An 18,104-nucleotide genomic window follows, 5' to 3' on the forward strand; every position below is an offset into this window, starting at 1 on the left:
GCCGCCGCGGCCGCCGCCGGGCACGGGGGGGTTAAACCTCCCCCCCCACCCCCCCCGGCGCCGCGCTCCCCGCCCCCTCCCTCCCTCCCGCCGGCCTCGCGCGCAGCGCTCTGCCCCCTTCCCGCCCCGTCCCCCCGCGCGTTCCCGCGCACCGGCGGCGCGCGCCCTGTTGCCGCGCGACTTGTTGCAAGCCTGTGCGCGCGTGGGCTGCGCGGGGCGAGCTGCGTTGCACGCGCACACGCACACCCCCGCCCGCCGCGCTCCGGGCCGGGGGGGGCCCGCACGCCACTCGCGGGGGGCAGCCCTTCACGGCACGGCACGGTGGGACCCACGCAAAGCCCGCCCCGGCGCTGCCGGGGGGCTGCAAGGGCCGCACCGCGGGGGGGCGGGAGGCGCGGGGGCGGTGTTGCAGCGGGGTTAAGCGCAGCCAGCGCCGTGGGGGAGAGGGTGGGTTTGCTCCCCCGAGCCTTCCTCGCAGCCGCCCGGCGGGATGCTCCGCAGGTGTGCGGTGTCAGCTCCCGGCGCGCACACCCCCACCCCACCCCCACCCATTTTAACTTTTTTTCTCTGCACCGTGCTAGTCTCCCCGAAGCGCACCGCTCCGGGGTCTTTGCACCAGGGACCTGTTGGGTTGCGGAGCATTCCCAGCTGGGGAGCGTTCCGAGGGGAAAATGTAGCCGGAGTGGAGGAGACCCAGCGCTCTTTGCAGCCGGGTCCAATGCCTGGGCTGAACCTTGCTCAGAACCGGGGCAAAATGTCGGGTTTGATCCATGCTGCACCCAGAAATTGGGCAAGAGAGAGGCTGAGGGGGCTGGGTGGGCATGGCCACGGGCAAAATGTGGCCAACGTTAAATTTTTATGGATGCAGAGCCAAGACCGTGGCCCCAGGGAATTCGAGGAGCCCTCAGGTGGTATATCTGAGGCTCTCGGTCTGTGGAGGGCAGGAGCGCTTCAGCCTGGCCGGGTGTCTCACCTGGTGGCTTTTTTGAGGGGTTGGCAGGTGAGGATGAGCTCAGCACAGCCCCAGAGAGCTGCCCTGTGTTTGAGCACCCACGCAGTCAGGACATCCCTTCTTGTCCTGTACTATTTGCCTAAGTTAATGCTTTTCCATCACTGATTTGCAAAGCATCCCATTTTTTCTTACACATCTAATGTATAGATCACTGGAATCTGATGTATCATGGATGTCTGGCTTCCAGTGTCGTCTCAGTTAATTCTTCTACCTGAAAGTGGTTTGTGTGCTTCTAAAGGCCCTTTTCTCAAACGACTGAGGCCAAAAGGCAAACAATCCTCACTTAAAACTTGTGTTGCTTTACATGTGAGACAAGTTTTCTTCAGAAAGGCGGGGATTTCAGTGTTGCAGGTAGCATAGGGCCCAGTTTTGTATTACAAAATAGATAAAAAAAAGCACTTTGCTTCTTGTAATTTGCAATTAAGTACCTAATTAAGTAGTTGCCTGTTAATTCAAAGACTGCCTTTTGTGCAACTGTCTTTGGAAAAGTCCTGCCTAAAAACGAGCAGAAAGAGAAGAAATTAAAATGTTGCTTTTCTTGCCTGATTTTAATTATGCTTTTTATCTCTGAGTGAACGCAGCACCCGTGGACCGTGGTGCAGAGGACCAGAGGCGCACAGGAGCTCCCAGCATCTTTAGAAAGTCATTAATATTATTTGTATCGCTGATGGATTTTCACGCTCCTCCGTGTTGCTCTCCTAAAGCATTTCCAGCTCAACACACAGAAGTTGTTTCTCTGTGAGCAGCTGTGGGGCGTTTGACAGATGGTTTTGGCAGTAGAGACGAATTGAGGATGCAGTGCCCACAGTCTTGACCTGGAATGTGAACTCTTCTTCCATGCCTGTCCTTCCTCTCAGAGGAAGAGGGGGCGGAAGATCTCGGGATCTTCTGATTGCCATCGATCTGAGCTGATGTGCTGAGCATTGGCTTTGTATCATGTCTGTGTGCCCCGTGATAGATGATTTCAACTGGAAAAAAACCCAAACCCGTAAGCATCTTGAGAGGTGGTACTCGGATGCTCTGATCTAACATTTCTCCAGCATTTAGCCATCATCCCTACCAGCAGCACGACGTTTTGTTTTGTTTTGTTTTTTAAAAAAAAACCCAAACAACTTAAGGAAAACTATGATATAAGAGAAAAAAATGAATGTTGTTGATTTTTAAGCCCCAACTTACAGATTTGTCCTTTCTGTTTTTATTTTTTGAAGGGGGGAGGGAACTGAATCATATTTTAATCTCCTTCATCCGTGGGGGCTAGACACTTATTTCTTTAATACAGGGGGAAGAAAGATGCTGAGAAGTCTGGGTGGTAGCATGACCAAAAGAAAACCTGAACGCATGGAAACTCCTGCCAAGGTGGTGAGGTCTGGGAGTGCTGCCTTCTGTCCTGTCTTATGCACAGGGGTGGGAAGGAGGTACCTGCCTTGCGGCTGCCGTGCCAGGCGCTGCCCCTGTTCCTTCCCATTGGTTCTGGGGGTGGGATGGTCACATCTGAAGACAGAGATGGGGGAAGGGGTCTCCAGGAAGGAAAACACATGCAGGGGTATCCGTGAAGCCCATTAGTACTGGTATAGATGTGACCTTCTAGAGCTGAAACTAAGCAGGACCAGGGCACGGAGGTGGGTGCTGTGCATAACTGGCTGCACTGATAAATTAAAAGCACGCTTCTTGGCATGGGTGATGGTGAAGCATCCTCAGGTGGCCCTGCACGTGTCCCAGTGGACATGCGCACCAGTCCCTCCTGCCTGCACTGGGGTGAGTCTTTGCGTGGGCAAGCAGCAGGCAGGAAAGCGGCTTTGCCAGCAAAGCAAGCCAAGAGGGAGCAGCAAGCCTTCAGCCGCAGCTTCAGGTCGCTGTTGCTGCACCCAGCATGCATATACCCCATATGTCTGCTGAGGCCCCACGGCTGAAACAGCTGCTGGAGGATGTGTAGGATCAGAAAGGGAATCCTGTGCATCCCAGGAAATGTCCTTTTGGTGCAGGATCATAAGCAAATCCCTAGAAGAGTAGTGATGGATCCAGCAGCCCTGGGTAGACCTGGACTGCTGGAACCACCTGCTTCATGTAACATTTTCCTGGACTTAAATAATGGCTTCCCCCCCATCTGCATGCAAAATTTCCAACAGAAATTCCATAATCTTGAGTCATTTGGTCCAACGCCAGGAGAACAATCTGCTCTGCACACCTTAGGAAGTGCAAAAAGAAAAAAGGTAAGAGCCTTCCATGCTATGGCACCTGGGTGCTGCCTGATCATTCAGTCATATCAAAGCCAGTTGCCTCCTGTGCTGACACAGGGATGAGACAGACAGGTGTCCTTAACCTTTACAGGTGCAGGGCCTGCCCTTCTTCAGTCTTTTTTCTTTGGATGACTCAGAGCATGGATTATTAGCAGTTCAGATTTCTTTGGCCAAAGTGCTTTGTTGTGTGTACATCCAGGTTAAATCGAAGCAATATTTCTGATCCATGTAGGCTTCTGACTTGGCTCTGCGTCTCTGGCGTTTACAAAACAATCGGTGGTTGAACTCTCCCTATTCTGTTTCTTAAATGTCAGCAGAAACTTTTTTTTTTTAATAAAACAATGCAGCCTCCCCCTTGCAATGTTTGTAACCAAGAAACTGTTGCATCACAAAAGCATGAGAAAATTTTGCTGATTAAAACCAGGGTAAGAAATGACAGTGAAAGTTATATTTTTTTTCTCATTGCAGAATTCACAACGAAGTGGCTGATGAAATGGGACCAGCTGGTTCACCCCACTTGTGCTGAATGCTGGGTTAATCCCACTGAAATGACTTCCACTGGCATGTGGGGCCAGTCATACGCTTTTGATACAAAAACGTGTAACTTTGGGGTGATAATTTAATTTCTCATGTTGTATTGTAAAACACACCTCACAGCATAGCTTTTCCTCCACTTCTCTCCGTTTTGACAAAGCAAAGTAAGTTTGTGCTATCATCGGCTTTCCATGCCTTGTTTTTCTCTTCGTCCTGTGTCTCATTAATACACAAGTGGTGTTAAATAATAATGATGCCAGTAAGTGGCCTCTGCTGTGCTTCACGTTTGCTTCTTTTTGCTTCGAGGAGCAGATGTTCCCTGTCTTTGTTTTCTGTCACCAAACAGGGACTTTGCCCCTTTAACCTTTGATAAGGTACTTTAATAGTCTCTGACGTGAGATTTTATCTAAAGCCTTGGCAAAAGCTGAAGAAATCATACCCATCTAGCAGCTTTTATTAAATAGTTCCATTGTGTTTTACAGCAGTTCAAGGAAGCACAGTTTCCTCTGTGGCTTTGCAGGCTGTATTTATCCAGTGCTCCCTTCGGCCGGCAGCCTTCTCCCCAGCGCTGGTGGCCTTAGGCTGGGCTGAGCTCCCTGCCCCTGCACCCAAGTGAGCATCTGCTGTGGAGGGATGGGCAGGGGTCCCAAGCAGGGCTCTGCAGCCCTGGGTGCTGTTCCAGCACTGACCCCTAACCCCCCTGCACTATGTACCAGTCAAACGAGGTGATGCTGCCTGCCAGTGGTCGGTAGAGTCTGACTGGACTCATCTGGACCCCATTTTCCAATGACTTCTGGTGCAAGATGGAGAGGGTGGTGCGTATGTGAGCACTGCGGCGATCTTGGTGCTTGTTTTCCTCTTGCTGTGTTCCGGGTCGGAGGCTGCTGGCTGCTTTTCCACCAGCAGTTGAACACCATTGCTCTTTAAAGCTGCTCTGTCCCTTCCTATAAAGAGGCACCCTTGCAACACCTGTCTCTTCTTCATCCCTTTTGCAGTGTTTCATACCCTGCCTCCACACTCAGCCACCCCGAAAGCCCCAAGGGAAACTCTACTTCCCAGTTTCTACCTACTTATTTGCCCAGGTATCTACATGGTGTGTCTGAAGAGCCATCAGCCCTGGGCTGGGGTGGCGAGGGCTCTCCCCAGGGCAGGCAGGCTGAGTTGCACCTCGGATGGAAGTGTGCCTGGCTCTCAGAAGTCTTGTGGGCAATTTGGGAATGGAGCACTTTGCAGCTGAGATGTGCCTGTGTGCTCTCCCACAGCCCCTTGCAAGAGCCGCTTGCAGCATTAGGAGTGGCTTCTGCTGACCCCCCCTTGGCCTTACCCACACCTCTCCAAATGGCCTTAGAGTTGGTATGCCCACCTTTGCCTTTGTTGGCCTGGCCTTTCTGGCATCCTTGCCGTGTCCACCTGGGGAAATGTCATCGACTCCCTTACTTCTGCCAGGCTGGGGCAGCAGACACTGCAGAGCTGCTCTTTGTTACTGGCCATTTGGTCACGACATGGAGAATAAAACAACTGCATGGGGCTGAGCGATGCAGCGGCCCCTGCCATGCTCCCTGCAGCGCCGCTGCCCAGCCCACACATGAGCCTCTTCCTTCCCCAGAAGTTCACCTGTGCTGACAATGTCTGCTTTGGGGCAAGGCTTGTGCCTTGCCTTGCCTGCTAGCACTCTCCTTGTGTCCTTCACCTTTTGTAGGGCTTTGTTTCACCAAGCCATGTTCTGGGCATCCCCAGAAATTTGCCATTCCCCCATGCCAAAAAAGCTTTGGCATGGACATGCCCTAGGGAGAGCCTCTTCTGCAATGCAGATGGCACCAGCACAACCCCACTCTCACCGTCATGGGGCTGCTTTGGCTCTGCAACGGCCCATACACCCTGTGGTTTTCTGCACTGAGATACTTTCCAAGGCTTGAGCCTATAAATAATCCAGGAGCCTTACCTCCTGCCTGGCTTCATGCGCCACTGCCCCGCTTTGTTTCAGAAAGGGCCGTGCGATCCTGCCAGCCAGACCTGCAGCCACCCGATACAGGCTGCTGTGGGATGAGCCTCCGCCACTGACTTCCCAAATTACTGTCTGGAGTGATGGGTGCAGCTGAGCTGAGCCAGCAGTCCTATTCCAGCTGCTGGCACTTGCTGAAACATCTGCCTCGCCTGCATTGTGCTTGTTGATGGAGCTGTGAGCAGCTCCCGGTGTGTCGTTTGGGAATATAAATTGAGTTCCTCTGAGCTGAAACCACCTGCTTCAGATATTTTCTTTGGCAAGGAGTCTTCTTACTCTCCATCCAAGATCTTTCTGCCTCCCACTGCTGTCAGCCCTACCCAGTAGCTATGGGGGGTTGGCACTGATGGGTAGGAGTTTAGGTGGACTCGTGGGGCACAGCAGAAGGCAAATGTGCTGTTTAAACCATATTGTAGAATCACAGACTGGTTTGGGTTGGAAAGGACCTTTAAAGTTCACCTAGTTCCAACCCCCCTGCCATGGGCAGAGACACCTTCTGCTAGACCATTTTGCTCCAAGCCCCGTCCAGCCTGGCCTTGAGCACCCCCAGGGATGGGGCACCCACAGCTGCTCTGGGCAGCCTGGGCCAGTGCCTCACCACCCTAATAATAATTTATTCCTTATGTCCAACCTAAACCTACTTCAGTTTAAAAGACTTCTCAGGCCTTCCAGCAGGACTGATGCAGAGGGGATGGGGCTTTATCCAGAGGAGACTGTCAAGTCTCATCAAGATGAAGGTGGGATGTGCTCCTCTCATCTGCCACTGACAGGCTGAATGGCCCCAGCTTGGACCCCATCTTGCTTTGGGGGTGTTGATTTCTGAGGTGCCTGACACTTGTTGGTGCTGAGCTGAGGCTAGTTGGACACACAAGCAAAGCAGTGAACACCTCCCAGGGCAAACAGGTGGCTGCAGCAAGGAGCAAAACGACCTCATCAACCTTCCTGCTTCACCTGCTGGAAACCAGCAGGGTGGGAGCTGGAGGGGGTGCTGCTGCCCCCCCCCGCTTCCCTTTCTTCTCCGTAGGGTGACAGGCAGCCCTCCTGGTCTGTCCCTACCTCTGTGCCCTCTTCTGCCCCAGAAGTATCCATTAGATGAGCATCTAATTAGGATCCATTAAACACACCTGAATTGTTGGTTGCTGAAGCAGAGCTGAATCCTGCCCTGGGATTGTGCCAACCGGGCACCCAAAACTTGAGCAAATGGGGAAAAGTGGTTTACATACCCAGTTCCTCCTCTGGGGAATAGGTGTAATGTCAGCAAAGTGCTCTCAGGGCTGTGGGTGAGGTGCCCTGGAAGAAGCCACGTGTGCTTGATGCAACCGCTGGTCTCCGTGGGGATTGCTACTGTGCAGTGATGTATTTTTCCCTTTGGAAAAGCAAAAATAAACCAAACCCAAACCTCTTAGCAGAGGCTTGGTGGTTGGCTGAATGTGAGCGTGTTGCCATAACAGCTTCACAGCAGAGGAGGAACCTAAACATCTCTCTTGCATCCAGTCCAGCTGGCTGGGGGGAAGCAAGGTTTGCTGAGCTGAGGTCCCAGGTAGCAACTTCCCCAAGAAACTCCTGGAAAGCCCCTGATTTACATGCAGCAAGAGGTGCAAAGGCTGTTTCATGGGGGTGATCAGTGGAGCTGCCAGAAGGTGAGACCCCTCCAGTGAGGCTGGACCTCCCACCATGCTGGGACATGGGGATGGGTGGAGAAGGGTATCGGGGCTCCCTGCAGCCTCTGCACCCCCAAATTCAGCCCTGCACCGAGCAGGCACACCCGGTGGTAGTGGGGATTGCGGTGACAAAAGGCTTTTTTCCAGCATTTTTAAAAAAAAAAAGGAACCACCGAAACACACAGGGGGAGCAATGGTCATACTGTTACATCTTCCCATTTCTCCATTTCATTCCCATTGTCTGCATGCCACTGCCCAGCACAGCACACACACACATACCCCCCACTGCAGCCAATTCCAAGAATATTTTCCCAGGATTTGTGCCCAGGATTGGAATTAAGTAAACTCTCCATGGCAGCATCTACCTTTGCAAGACCTCACGCTCGGGCAGCGGGATAAGCCCGTGGAAAGGGGTGAATGCTCAGGGCAGCATGGGGGTCCTGGGGTAGCGAGGTCCCTCTGAGTGAAGTATTTTCCTATGCAGATGGGAAAGCAGAGCCAGCTGATGGGCAGTGCTGGGGGGAAAGCAGCAAAGCAAAAACCAGCAAACACACCCCCAGCGCTGGCTGCTTTGATTTCCAGAAAGGCAATTAACACCTGCCCCAATGCAACTCCGCACCAGGGAGCGAACCAGCAGGAAGGAGCAGCTCTTCCCAAATGCAAAGCGTTTCCCCAAGCCCCATCCACCACTTGCTCAAGTGATGCCTGTGGAGTCCAAGGCATCACTGCAGAGCCAAGACTGAGTGTTGTTTTTAACTCAGTTATTTGATTTAATCCAAGCTGTAGAGCCAAACATTGCTATGACTAATATTTTTAGCACTATCCATATGTCTATGGTATAACTGATGGGTCAGTGAATAGATGTGGGTTCCAAAAAAATGGGTTTCCCACCCTTTTTTGGGGGGTTGGTTTAATTTAGGTGGCTCTGCAACAGCCGCTGTGACCATCAGGGGGTGAGGAGTGGATGCAGGACAGGTGGACTGCAGCAGAGAAACACGGGGGGCTGCTGGCAGGTCTGCTCATGCCACTTGAACTGCCACCAAACACCAGCCTCACGTGCACCTGCTGACACTCAGCAGGCAGCGCCAGGAACAAAGCAGTGGACCCAACCCAGTCTTACCAGTTTGGACAAAGACTATAGGCACTGGAATGGTTCTTGCTCATAGCATCATTGAATCCTTTGGGTTGGCAGGGACCTTTAAAGGTCATCTAGCCCAAGCCCCCTGCAGTAAGCAGGGACATCTTCAACTAGACCAGGTTGCTCAGAGCCCCGTCCAACCTGGCCTTGAATGTTTCCAGGGATGGGGCATCTACCACCTCCCTGGGCAACCTCTGCCAGTGCCTTGCCACCCTCATTATAAAGAATTTCTTCCTTATATCTAGTCTATTGTGCTCAAGGTAATCTTGGTGGTGCATAACATGGGCAGGTCAGGGTGGTCCTGCACAGGTGGTGGTGCCATCTTGGGTTGCACCCCTGCCATCCCACCCGGGGGGACCATTGGCATGACTGGGGTGGGCAGGGTTTGCTCCAAGGGACTCCCTGCTGCCAGGGGACCCCTGCAACGCTCACGATATAGAGTCCAAATATCCTTGTTGAGTGGGTCAACCGCTGTTAAAAGCAAAGATACTATTGTAAAGGTGATGTCCTTGAACAGGCAACAACATTCCAGTGAGTTATAGACAGAGGAGGCAGAGTTCGGGGTAGAAAATTGCTTTTAAGTTCAGCCATTTAAGATATCAGCGTTGGTTTTGCTTCTAAAACTTCCTGTGTGTGAGCAAGAATCACCTCACCCACCCACACTCACTAAATATTTAGTCATTTTTAACAAGTTAAACAAAGCCCTTTGATTGGATTTATGCTAATGGCTCCTCCGTAGGCATTTCTGATTCATTTACATTTCATTTTAAAATTGCCTGTGTATATTGCTGATTCTCACCAACACCATTAGCAGATAAAAGGAACAAGTAACGGGTCACAGACGCCACAAGATGGCAATAGTTGAAGAGCAATTTGTTTCTGGAGGAAGAGATCTGGGGTTCGCCAGCCAAGCTCCTCTGGAAGGGCAAGGTGCTGCCTGTGCATTAACCTTCGCACCGCAGAGGGGCTTGTGATGGACGAAAGCAGAGTAGTTTGTGCGCGGGGTGGGTGGGTTCATCTTCCCCACCACCCCTACCACCCCCGTGCAGACAAGGATGGAGGAGGACGGAAAGATGTGAGAACTGTTCAAGGTCGGCCCAGCAGCGTCCTGCCTCACGATTTCGTGAGCATCACTTGCAGCATGAAACAGGTGGTTTGCACGCCCGGGGACGGAGCCTCCGAGTCCTGGCTGTGGGGACAAAGATTGGGTTTTGCTGGGTCTGAGCCTCTTGGGCAGGTGGCAGCTGGGCACATCGCTGTGTCAGCAAGCTGCATGCATCTACCAACGCATGATTTGTGGGGTCAGAAGAGGTCTAGGTCCCACAGCACCCCTAGACCCAACACAAAGTGGGGTGCAGTGGTTAAGAGCATCTCTGGCCCCATGACAGGGCTAAGAACCTGGGCAAGACAGGCTGCTACTCCTCAAACAATGTTAGATCCTGTATGACCTACAAACAGCAGTGATGGGGTTCAGAGCTCCTGTAAAGCCTTTGGTACAGTCACCTCCCAACACTTTTGCCTCTAAATTGGAAAGATACGGGTTTGATGGATGGGCTATTAGATGATTAAGGAGTTGGCTGGATGGCCATGTCCAAAGAGTTGCAGTCAACATTTCAATGTCCAAGTGGAAATCCATAACGAGAGGTGTCCCTTAGGGATTCATGCTGGAACCAGTGCTATTTAATATCTTTATCAATGACATAGTCAGTGGCTTCTAGCGCACCCTCACCAAGGCTGCAGATGGCACCAAGCTGGGCAGTGCAGTTGATTTGCTAGAGGGAAGGGATGCCATCCAGAGGGACCTGAAGGAGTGGGCCCATGTGAACCTCCTGAAGTTCAACAAGGCCACGTGCAGGGTCCCGCGCCTGAGTCAGGGCAACCCCCAGTTTCAGTGCAAAGTGGTGGATGAAAGGATCGAGAGCAGCCCTGCAGAGAAGGACTTGGGGATGAATGGATGGATGGAGGGATGGGTGGGTGGATGACAAGCTGGGCATGAGCTGGCAATGTGTGCTCGCAGCCCAGAAAGCCAACCATGCCCTGGGCTGCAACACCAGCAGCTTGGGCAGCAGGGCAAGGGGGGTGATACTCCCCCTCTGCTCCAATCTCCTGAGACCCCCCTGCAGTGCTGCATCCAGCTCTGGAGTAAGCACAGGAATGGCATGGAGCTATTGGAGCGGGTCCAACGGAGGCCACGTCAATGGTGAGTCTGGAGCACCTCCCCTGTGAGGACAGGCTGGAAAAACTGGGGTTGTTCAGCCTGGAGAAGACTCCAGGGAGAACTTATTGCAGCCTTTCGATATATAAAGGGGGATTATGAGGAAAAGAGACTCTTATTGGGGCCTGTGTGTCAGGACAAGGAGCAACAGCAAGTTTTAAACTGAAGGAGGGTAGGTTTAGGCTGGACATAAGGAAGAAATGGTGAGGCACTGGAACCGCTTGCCCAGAGAAGTTGTGGCTACCACATCATTGGAAATGTTCAAGGGAGGTTGGACAGGGCTTGGAGCAACCCAGTCTAGTGGAAGGTGTCCCTGCCCCCGGCAGGGGGTTGGACTAGAAGGTCTCTTCCAACCTAAACCAGTCTGTGATTCCATGCCCTGGCCCTGACTGTGCTAGTGAAGCTGATGACCTTTCTGCTCATGAAAAAGATGTGCCCGTCACGTGAAACTTTATGAATGTTAATGCAGAGCCCAGCATGGGGCATACAGGAGAGGCATGTGCCCTTGGGAGGATGGGGCAGCAGATCTGCAGGTCTCCATCCTCCCCAAACACCTCCATCTACACCAGGGCTGGAGCTAACCTGGGATGCTGCCAAGCAGCAAAGCTGCAAGCTGGGACCTTGGCAACATCCTCCAAGCAAAGTCCCTCCTCTAGAGCCCTCGTGTTCCCCCGATTGAGCTGGTTTGTTTTCTGCCTACTGCGAGAAGAAGTGCAATAGTTTGGCACACAGCAGGAAGGGCATGAACCTTGCCTATGAAGCTGGGCTTCCCAGCTGAACAGCAGCAAGTGGAGGTACCAGAAGCTCTCCAAAAGCAATCCCCAGCCATAAGAGATTTTATTCTGGAGAAAGCATCCACTTCTATTCATTAAAGTGAGAGCTGGCTTGCATGGAAAGCCCAGCAGCCTTGGATGAGGTCTGTGACTGTGGCCTTGCTGCATTGGCAGCACCTCCTGCTTCCGCCTGCAGCTCCACTGGAGGACAGGGGTGTCACAGACGGGGCAAGCAGGTCTCCATCATCCTCACCACATGCCCATCACACCTGCAGGTACAGCTTCAGCCTGGGCTTTTCCCTGCCATCCCAAAGGGGCATCCCCTCTGCTGCGGGAAAGGATGGGGAAAGGGAGAATGTGGCTGCAGAGTGGGAGATGGAAACAAAACCCAAGGGAGAGGCTAGCCAGCCTGGAGAAGGAGCAGGTCCCCACTGCTTGGCCCTGGCCACAGGGTTGGATGGAGACCCCAGGGATGCCACTCCACCAGGATGGGTGCTGTGAGCCTGCATGTGGGTGACTTGTGGCTGAGGCAGGAGTCTCCGCTGCTCTAAGGCTTCCCCAAGGGGACATTAAATGAGGGACAGGGGATGATCAGTGAAGGGCAGTGGAGGAACCGTGCAGGAGATCATTGCTGTAATAAATGTTAAATGCAAAATCTATGTTAATGCACTGGCGTTTGGCATACTTTATGCACTCCAGGTGATGAAGCTGAGAAGGTGATGCCCTGATGAGCAGAGGAACAAGGAAATGGAGGAGGTCTTGCAGCAGCACCCAAAACTCTGTCTGTGCGATGCAACATATCAGCTGCCGTGCCATGGCTCCCTTCCTTGGCATCTGGCAGCACCTGAGTATTCAGGAGGGATGTGGACTGCTCACCAGCCTCTGCCTGTGTTTTAGCTCCAGGGGACGGAGTGAAGGGCAATAGCATCCCCTCCATGGTGTTGGATCACGTGTGGCACCCTGGACCAGCAAGACAGAGAGGACAAATGTGCTGCAAAGTCATCAGGTGTCACCAATGCTGTCCTGTTGCCTGGCCAGACCATGATGGTTGGGCAAATTTTATGCAGGCAAAGGATGTTTCTAATTCCCTGCAGGGTGCCCAGACCAGTCTGGCCACCTCAGCTCTCCTCACAGCATCAGCCCAGTAAGGGGTGGGGTGGATGAAGTGGTAGGAAGTGGACACCCCACTGGTGCTGTGCCAACATCAGGCAAAGCAATATGTGCTTTGTGGAGGTGGAGGTCAGTGGGCTTTGGGGACCAAACCACCACCAGGAAAAAAGTCAAGAAAACCAAGGGTGGATGGGATTAGCTTTCTCATCAGGTGAAAAGCGGGTCGGATGCTGCGGGCAGGACCCAGCACCGCTGCCCACAGCGGCAGGAGGCAGGGATGCGGCAGTGGGGAGCATTGGGTACTGAGGGCTTGTGCAGGAGCTCAGAGAAAGGGAAATGAGAAGGGAGCAGAGTTCCAGCCAAGAGCAGAGCAGTTAACATACGTCCCCTGTGCCACAGTGAATGGAGACATGCGATACAGTCGGTGAATCCTGAAATCTCTCAGGATTAAATGATTACATTAATCTTTGCTTTCTCTAAGCCTCAGTAACAGCAATAGCCACATGCTGGTTCCTGTCCAGATCCCTCTGTGCTAACTTCATGACAACTCGTCAGGGAGCTGGCATGGGTTCACAGTGTCCTGACACATGATGTCCCCCTCCAGCCCACACTTGCTTTCCCCTGGTGCCTCTGAGGCAGTGCTGGGCATGGGCGAAAGCGGAGCAGGGATGCTGTGGGGCTGGGAGAGATGCTGCCAATGAGGTTTGAGGTTTTTTTTGAAATCCCCTGGACTGATTTCCTTGAGTGCAGGGCTACCTCCCAGTGTGTGCCTGTGCTGTCTATATGATGTTTTGCTGAACCATCCCAGGGCAGGGAAGGTCCTTGAGGCCACCTGAGTGTCAGTGGGTGCCAGAGCTGCACGGGTTGGCCTTTTCCATCCACACTGACCAATCCAGGCATCACCTGAAGATGACATTTCTTCCAGGCATGCTGGTGATGGACACGGCCAGGGAACATCCCTGGCCACAGTGGTGGTTGCCACCCCAAGCTGGCCCCACAGCCAGGCTCCAGCAGGAGCCATGGCCCACCATAGTCCTGCCACCCCTGATGGCTCTTGCTGGGCATGCCAGTTGGTTGCTTCAGGGGCAATCACAGCGTTGTGAACACCTTAATGGAAAGATATGCTGGGACAAGCTGCTTGAAAGAACTGCCATCAGTGGACCATTCATCTCCCCAGACCTTCAGGAAAGATTATGGACCAGTTTGGCAACTTTGGGGCCCAGGGTCCAGTTAACAGTGAGCAATCTGCCACACCAGTTCTTAATCCTCAAGAAAGGTCCCTCCAGAGTGTCTCATGGGGCAAGGGTGAGCCAAAGCGGCTCCTTCTTGGCCTTGGCCCAATGTTTTCAGTCACAGGGCCTCACTCACCCCTTGCAGCCACTCTTGATGGCTGAATTTGCTCTCCAAGGATGCTGTTGGTATTTGGCAGTTACCTTCCTTTCTCTATTGCAGTGAGGTCTTCCAGGGCTGGAGAACCACAAGGTCAGCTTAAGGTGGGCTTGGACACCTTGCAGGGGATGCTACGCAGGGCAAGCCTGGTGCCTCCATCTGCCTGAGGGAGCGAGAGGAGCAAAGGGGAAAACGTGGGTCACAAAACGCAGCCTCTTCTCCTCTTACCACCATCCCTCAGGTCAACGGTTACTTGCAATTACAAGCCAGAATTACATCTTTGTTCCTAATTAGCTGCCTCGCTCATCCTGATTCCTCTGTACCTCTGAGGATCTGGGTGGAGGAAGGAGCCAGCACAGAAACGCAAGGGTTGTGTCTCCCTGATTTCCAATTTCCCCAAGTATTAGCTATTTTCTGCCCCCATTAGCAGTTGGGCATAACAACGCATGCATGGAGGGGAGGGGAAAAAGCTGATGGAATTATTTCATTTTTTTTAAAGCCCAGAATCAATGTTTACTCACTGGAGCTAAATTATTTATACACATAATGTTATAGGTTTCACATCGGTAGCTTTTATTAGCATTCGGTGGAAAAGAAATCATACCTGACCTACTTGTACAAACCCTTCTTGTGCCTCTCTGTGATGACAGCATGGTGGGAAGGGGTGAAGGTGCTTGCCTTAGCCCGGCTGTGGGGATGCTCAAGCAGTGGGAGAGCCAGCAGAGGGAGAAGGGCACCCCCTACAAAGCATTTTGCTACTTTAGCTTTAGGGGAGAACATGCAGAAGGGTGTGTTTTTGAAAAGTCTTGCAAAATCCTGGCTACATCTGTCTCTCTAGGAGGACATGGCCCCATGGGTTTTTCCTAGGACCATGCTCCCTCCCTTCCCCAGTGAAGGAGAGACAGCTTCCCAGCAAGGCGGCATCATGACCTCAGCAGAGGGTTGGTTTTTTTGGGGAGGTTTCTCTCCAGGAGGGGTGGCTGCATCAGGACCACCCATCCCCAAACCACTCCAATGTGACAGCATGTGTTTCCCCCAAGAGACTCAGCCAGCCATTTCTAAACCCACATGTCACAGGCACTTGAGATTACTTTCTTCTTGTCTTGCAATTAATGCATTTTTTATAAAGCCCAGGCTCCAGTTTCCTTTCATGTTACCAGGAGGATATCCTTTTTCCTTTTAAGCTTCAGAAGTTTTTTTTTTCACTCAAAGGATTAATCTCTGGTGCCCTGTACACAGGACAGAGGGACGTGCTGGCCGAACAGCCTGGCGGGGTTGCTGGACTTTGGCTGAAGCCCACACGTGGGTGCGGCCACACGCTTGCTCCATCCCAAAGCCATTTCAATAGGTGAAATGACAACCTGGCTTTGCAGCACAGAGGAGGTTTAGTGCCTGGTGGACCCGGCACACAGCAGCATTTCTGGCGCCTGATTGTATCTTAAAGATGGGTGTTCACTGGGCATTCCACTTAAAGTTACAAGTAGCAGTGTATTAACCTGCGCCCTGCCTAAATAAACCAAGCCAAACAAAGGCACACTTTTGGGGGTGACAGCGCAGAGCAGCTGATTGAAAACACTTGTTCAACGAAAGATAGATTTGTTCCGTCAAGCTGGAAGTTCCCTAATTGTGAGAGTGATGAGTTGCATTCAGATCTGAAGCCAGTTTGTGGGCATGTGGAGGGCGCTGGCGCTGGCTGTTGACCTTGGCAGGTTGAAGGAGTGCGCCCATGAACCCCATGGAGCTCAACAAGGCCAAGTGCATGGTCCTGTGCCTGGGTCGTGGCAACTCCCGATGCCACTGCAGGCTGTGGGATGAAGGGCTTGAAAGCAGCCCTGAAGGGAGGACAGGTGGCCAAGAAGGCCAACAGCATCCTGGCTTGCATCAGCAATAGTGTGGCCAGCAGGACCAGGGCAGTGATCATCACCCTTGTCATGGTGTAACCCCAGCCGGCAGCTAAGCGCCACACAGCCGCTTGCTCCTCGCCTGCCTTGGTGGGATGGGGAGGAGAATCAGAAAAAGGTAAAATCTGTGAGCTCAAATAATACATTAAAAAAATAGAAAAAAAACCCAGTTTAATAACTGAAATAAAGTACAATATAATACTACTACTCTACTACTAATAAAAATTGTAATGGAATGGGAGGTAAAGAGAAATAAAACTCAAGAAAAAAACCCAAACACTAAAAAACCCCCAAGCGATGCACAACACAGCTGCTCACCAGCCACTGACTGATGCCCAGCTAAACGTTGAGCAGTGACCAGCGGCCCCCAGCCAGCTCTCCCCAGTTTATATACTGGGCATGATGTCACAAGGTATGGAATATCCCTCTGGCCAGTTGGGGTCAGCTGTCTTGGCTGTGTCTCCTTCTGGCTTCTGGTGCCCCTCCAGCCCTATCGCTGGCAGGGCCTGAGCAACTGGAAAGCCCTTGAGTTGGTATAAACCTTACCCAGCAAACATCAGGGTGTTTTAGTGCACTAACTCCAAAACAGAGCATGTACCAACCACTGGGAAGAAAAATATCTGTATCCCAGCCAAAACCAGGACACGCCTGTGCTGGGCACCGGTGCGGCCGCCCCTCGGGGCCTGGGCTCAGGGTCGGGCCCCTCAGGGCAGGGGGGGACGCAGAGGGGCTGGAGCGTGTCCAGAGCCGGGCAGGGGCTGGGGCAGGGGCTGGGGGGGGGCGGGCGGGGGGAGCTGGGGGGGGTCAGCCTGGAGAGGGGGGGCTCAGGGGCACCTGGTGGCTCCCTACAGCTGCCTGGCAGGGGCTGTAGGCAGGGGGGGGTCGGTCTCTGCTCCCAGGGAACAAGCGCCAGGACACGGGGAACCGGCCTCACGTTGTGCCGGGGGAGGTTTAGGTGGGTGTGAGGGGAAATTCCTTCATGGAAAGGGTGGCCGAGCCCTGGCACAGGCTGCCCGGGGAGGGGGTGGCGTCACCAACCCTGGGGGTGTTTAAAAAATGTGCAGATGCGGTGCCTGGGGACATGGGTTAGTGGTGGGCTTGGCAGTGCCAGGGTAACGGTTGGACTCAATGGTCTTTTCCTGTACAAATAATTCCATGATCAGGTATGTATGGATGAAAAGCTGTACATGGCCCAGCAACGTGTGCTCACAGCCCAGAAAGCCAGCTGTGCCCTGGGCTGCATCACCAGCAGCGTGGACAGCAGGGTGAGGAGGGGGGCTCTGCCCCTCTGCTCCACTCTTCTGAGACCCCCCTGCAGCGCTGCATCCAGCTCTGGGGTCCCCAACGTCAAAAGGACACGGACCTGTTGGGGTGAGCCCAGAGGAGGCCGTGGAGATGCTCAGAGGGCTGGAGCCCCTCTGCTGTGAGGCCAGGCTGAGGGTTTCTGTCTTCAGCCTGGAGAAGGCTCCAAGGAGACCTTACTGCAGCCTTTCAATTCTTACAAGGGGCCTACAAGAAAGAGACTTTCGACTGGGGCCTGCAGTGACAGGACAAGAGGCAAAAGTTTTAAACTGAAGGAGGGTAGGTTTAGGTGGACATTAGGAAAAAAAAAAATATTTATGAGGGTGGTGAGGCGCTGGCAGAGGCTGCCCAGAGCAGCTGTGGGTGCCCCATCCCTGGGGGTGCTCAAGGCCAGGCTGGACGGGGCTGGGAGCAACCTGGGCTGGTGGGAGGTGACCCTGCCTGTGGCAAAGGGGTGGAACCAGACGGTCTTTAAGGTCCCTTCCCACCCAAACTCTTCTGTGACCTGAGTTAGCTGTTCAGTGGCCCCCAGAGGAGGGGGCCCGTGCTGACTCACCATGACATACAGCTGCAAGACGTGCACCTGGCTTTAGCTGATCTGCGCAGCCACCCAAGTGTAAACGCAACTCTTGCTAGACTTTTTACTGGCTATTTATCTGTCCCCATCCCTCCTTATATAAAGCAGAAAAGGTGTGGCGAGCCATTCGCTCACTTCACTGGCTCCTTGTAATTGATGGAAGATTACCATGAACGTGTTTGTGCAGGAAATACTTTCTAAGGCTAAACAACATTTGATGAGGATGTGATAATAAATTACCAAGCATATATCT

The sequence above is a fragment of the Falco naumanni genome, chromosome 5 (assembly GCF_017639655.2).
Source record: "Falco naumanni isolate bFalNau1 chromosome 5, bFalNau1.pat, whole genome shotgun sequence".
NCBI classification, from domain to species: domain Eukaryota; kingdom Metazoa; phylum Chordata; class Aves; order Falconiformes; family Falconidae; genus Falco; species Falco naumanni.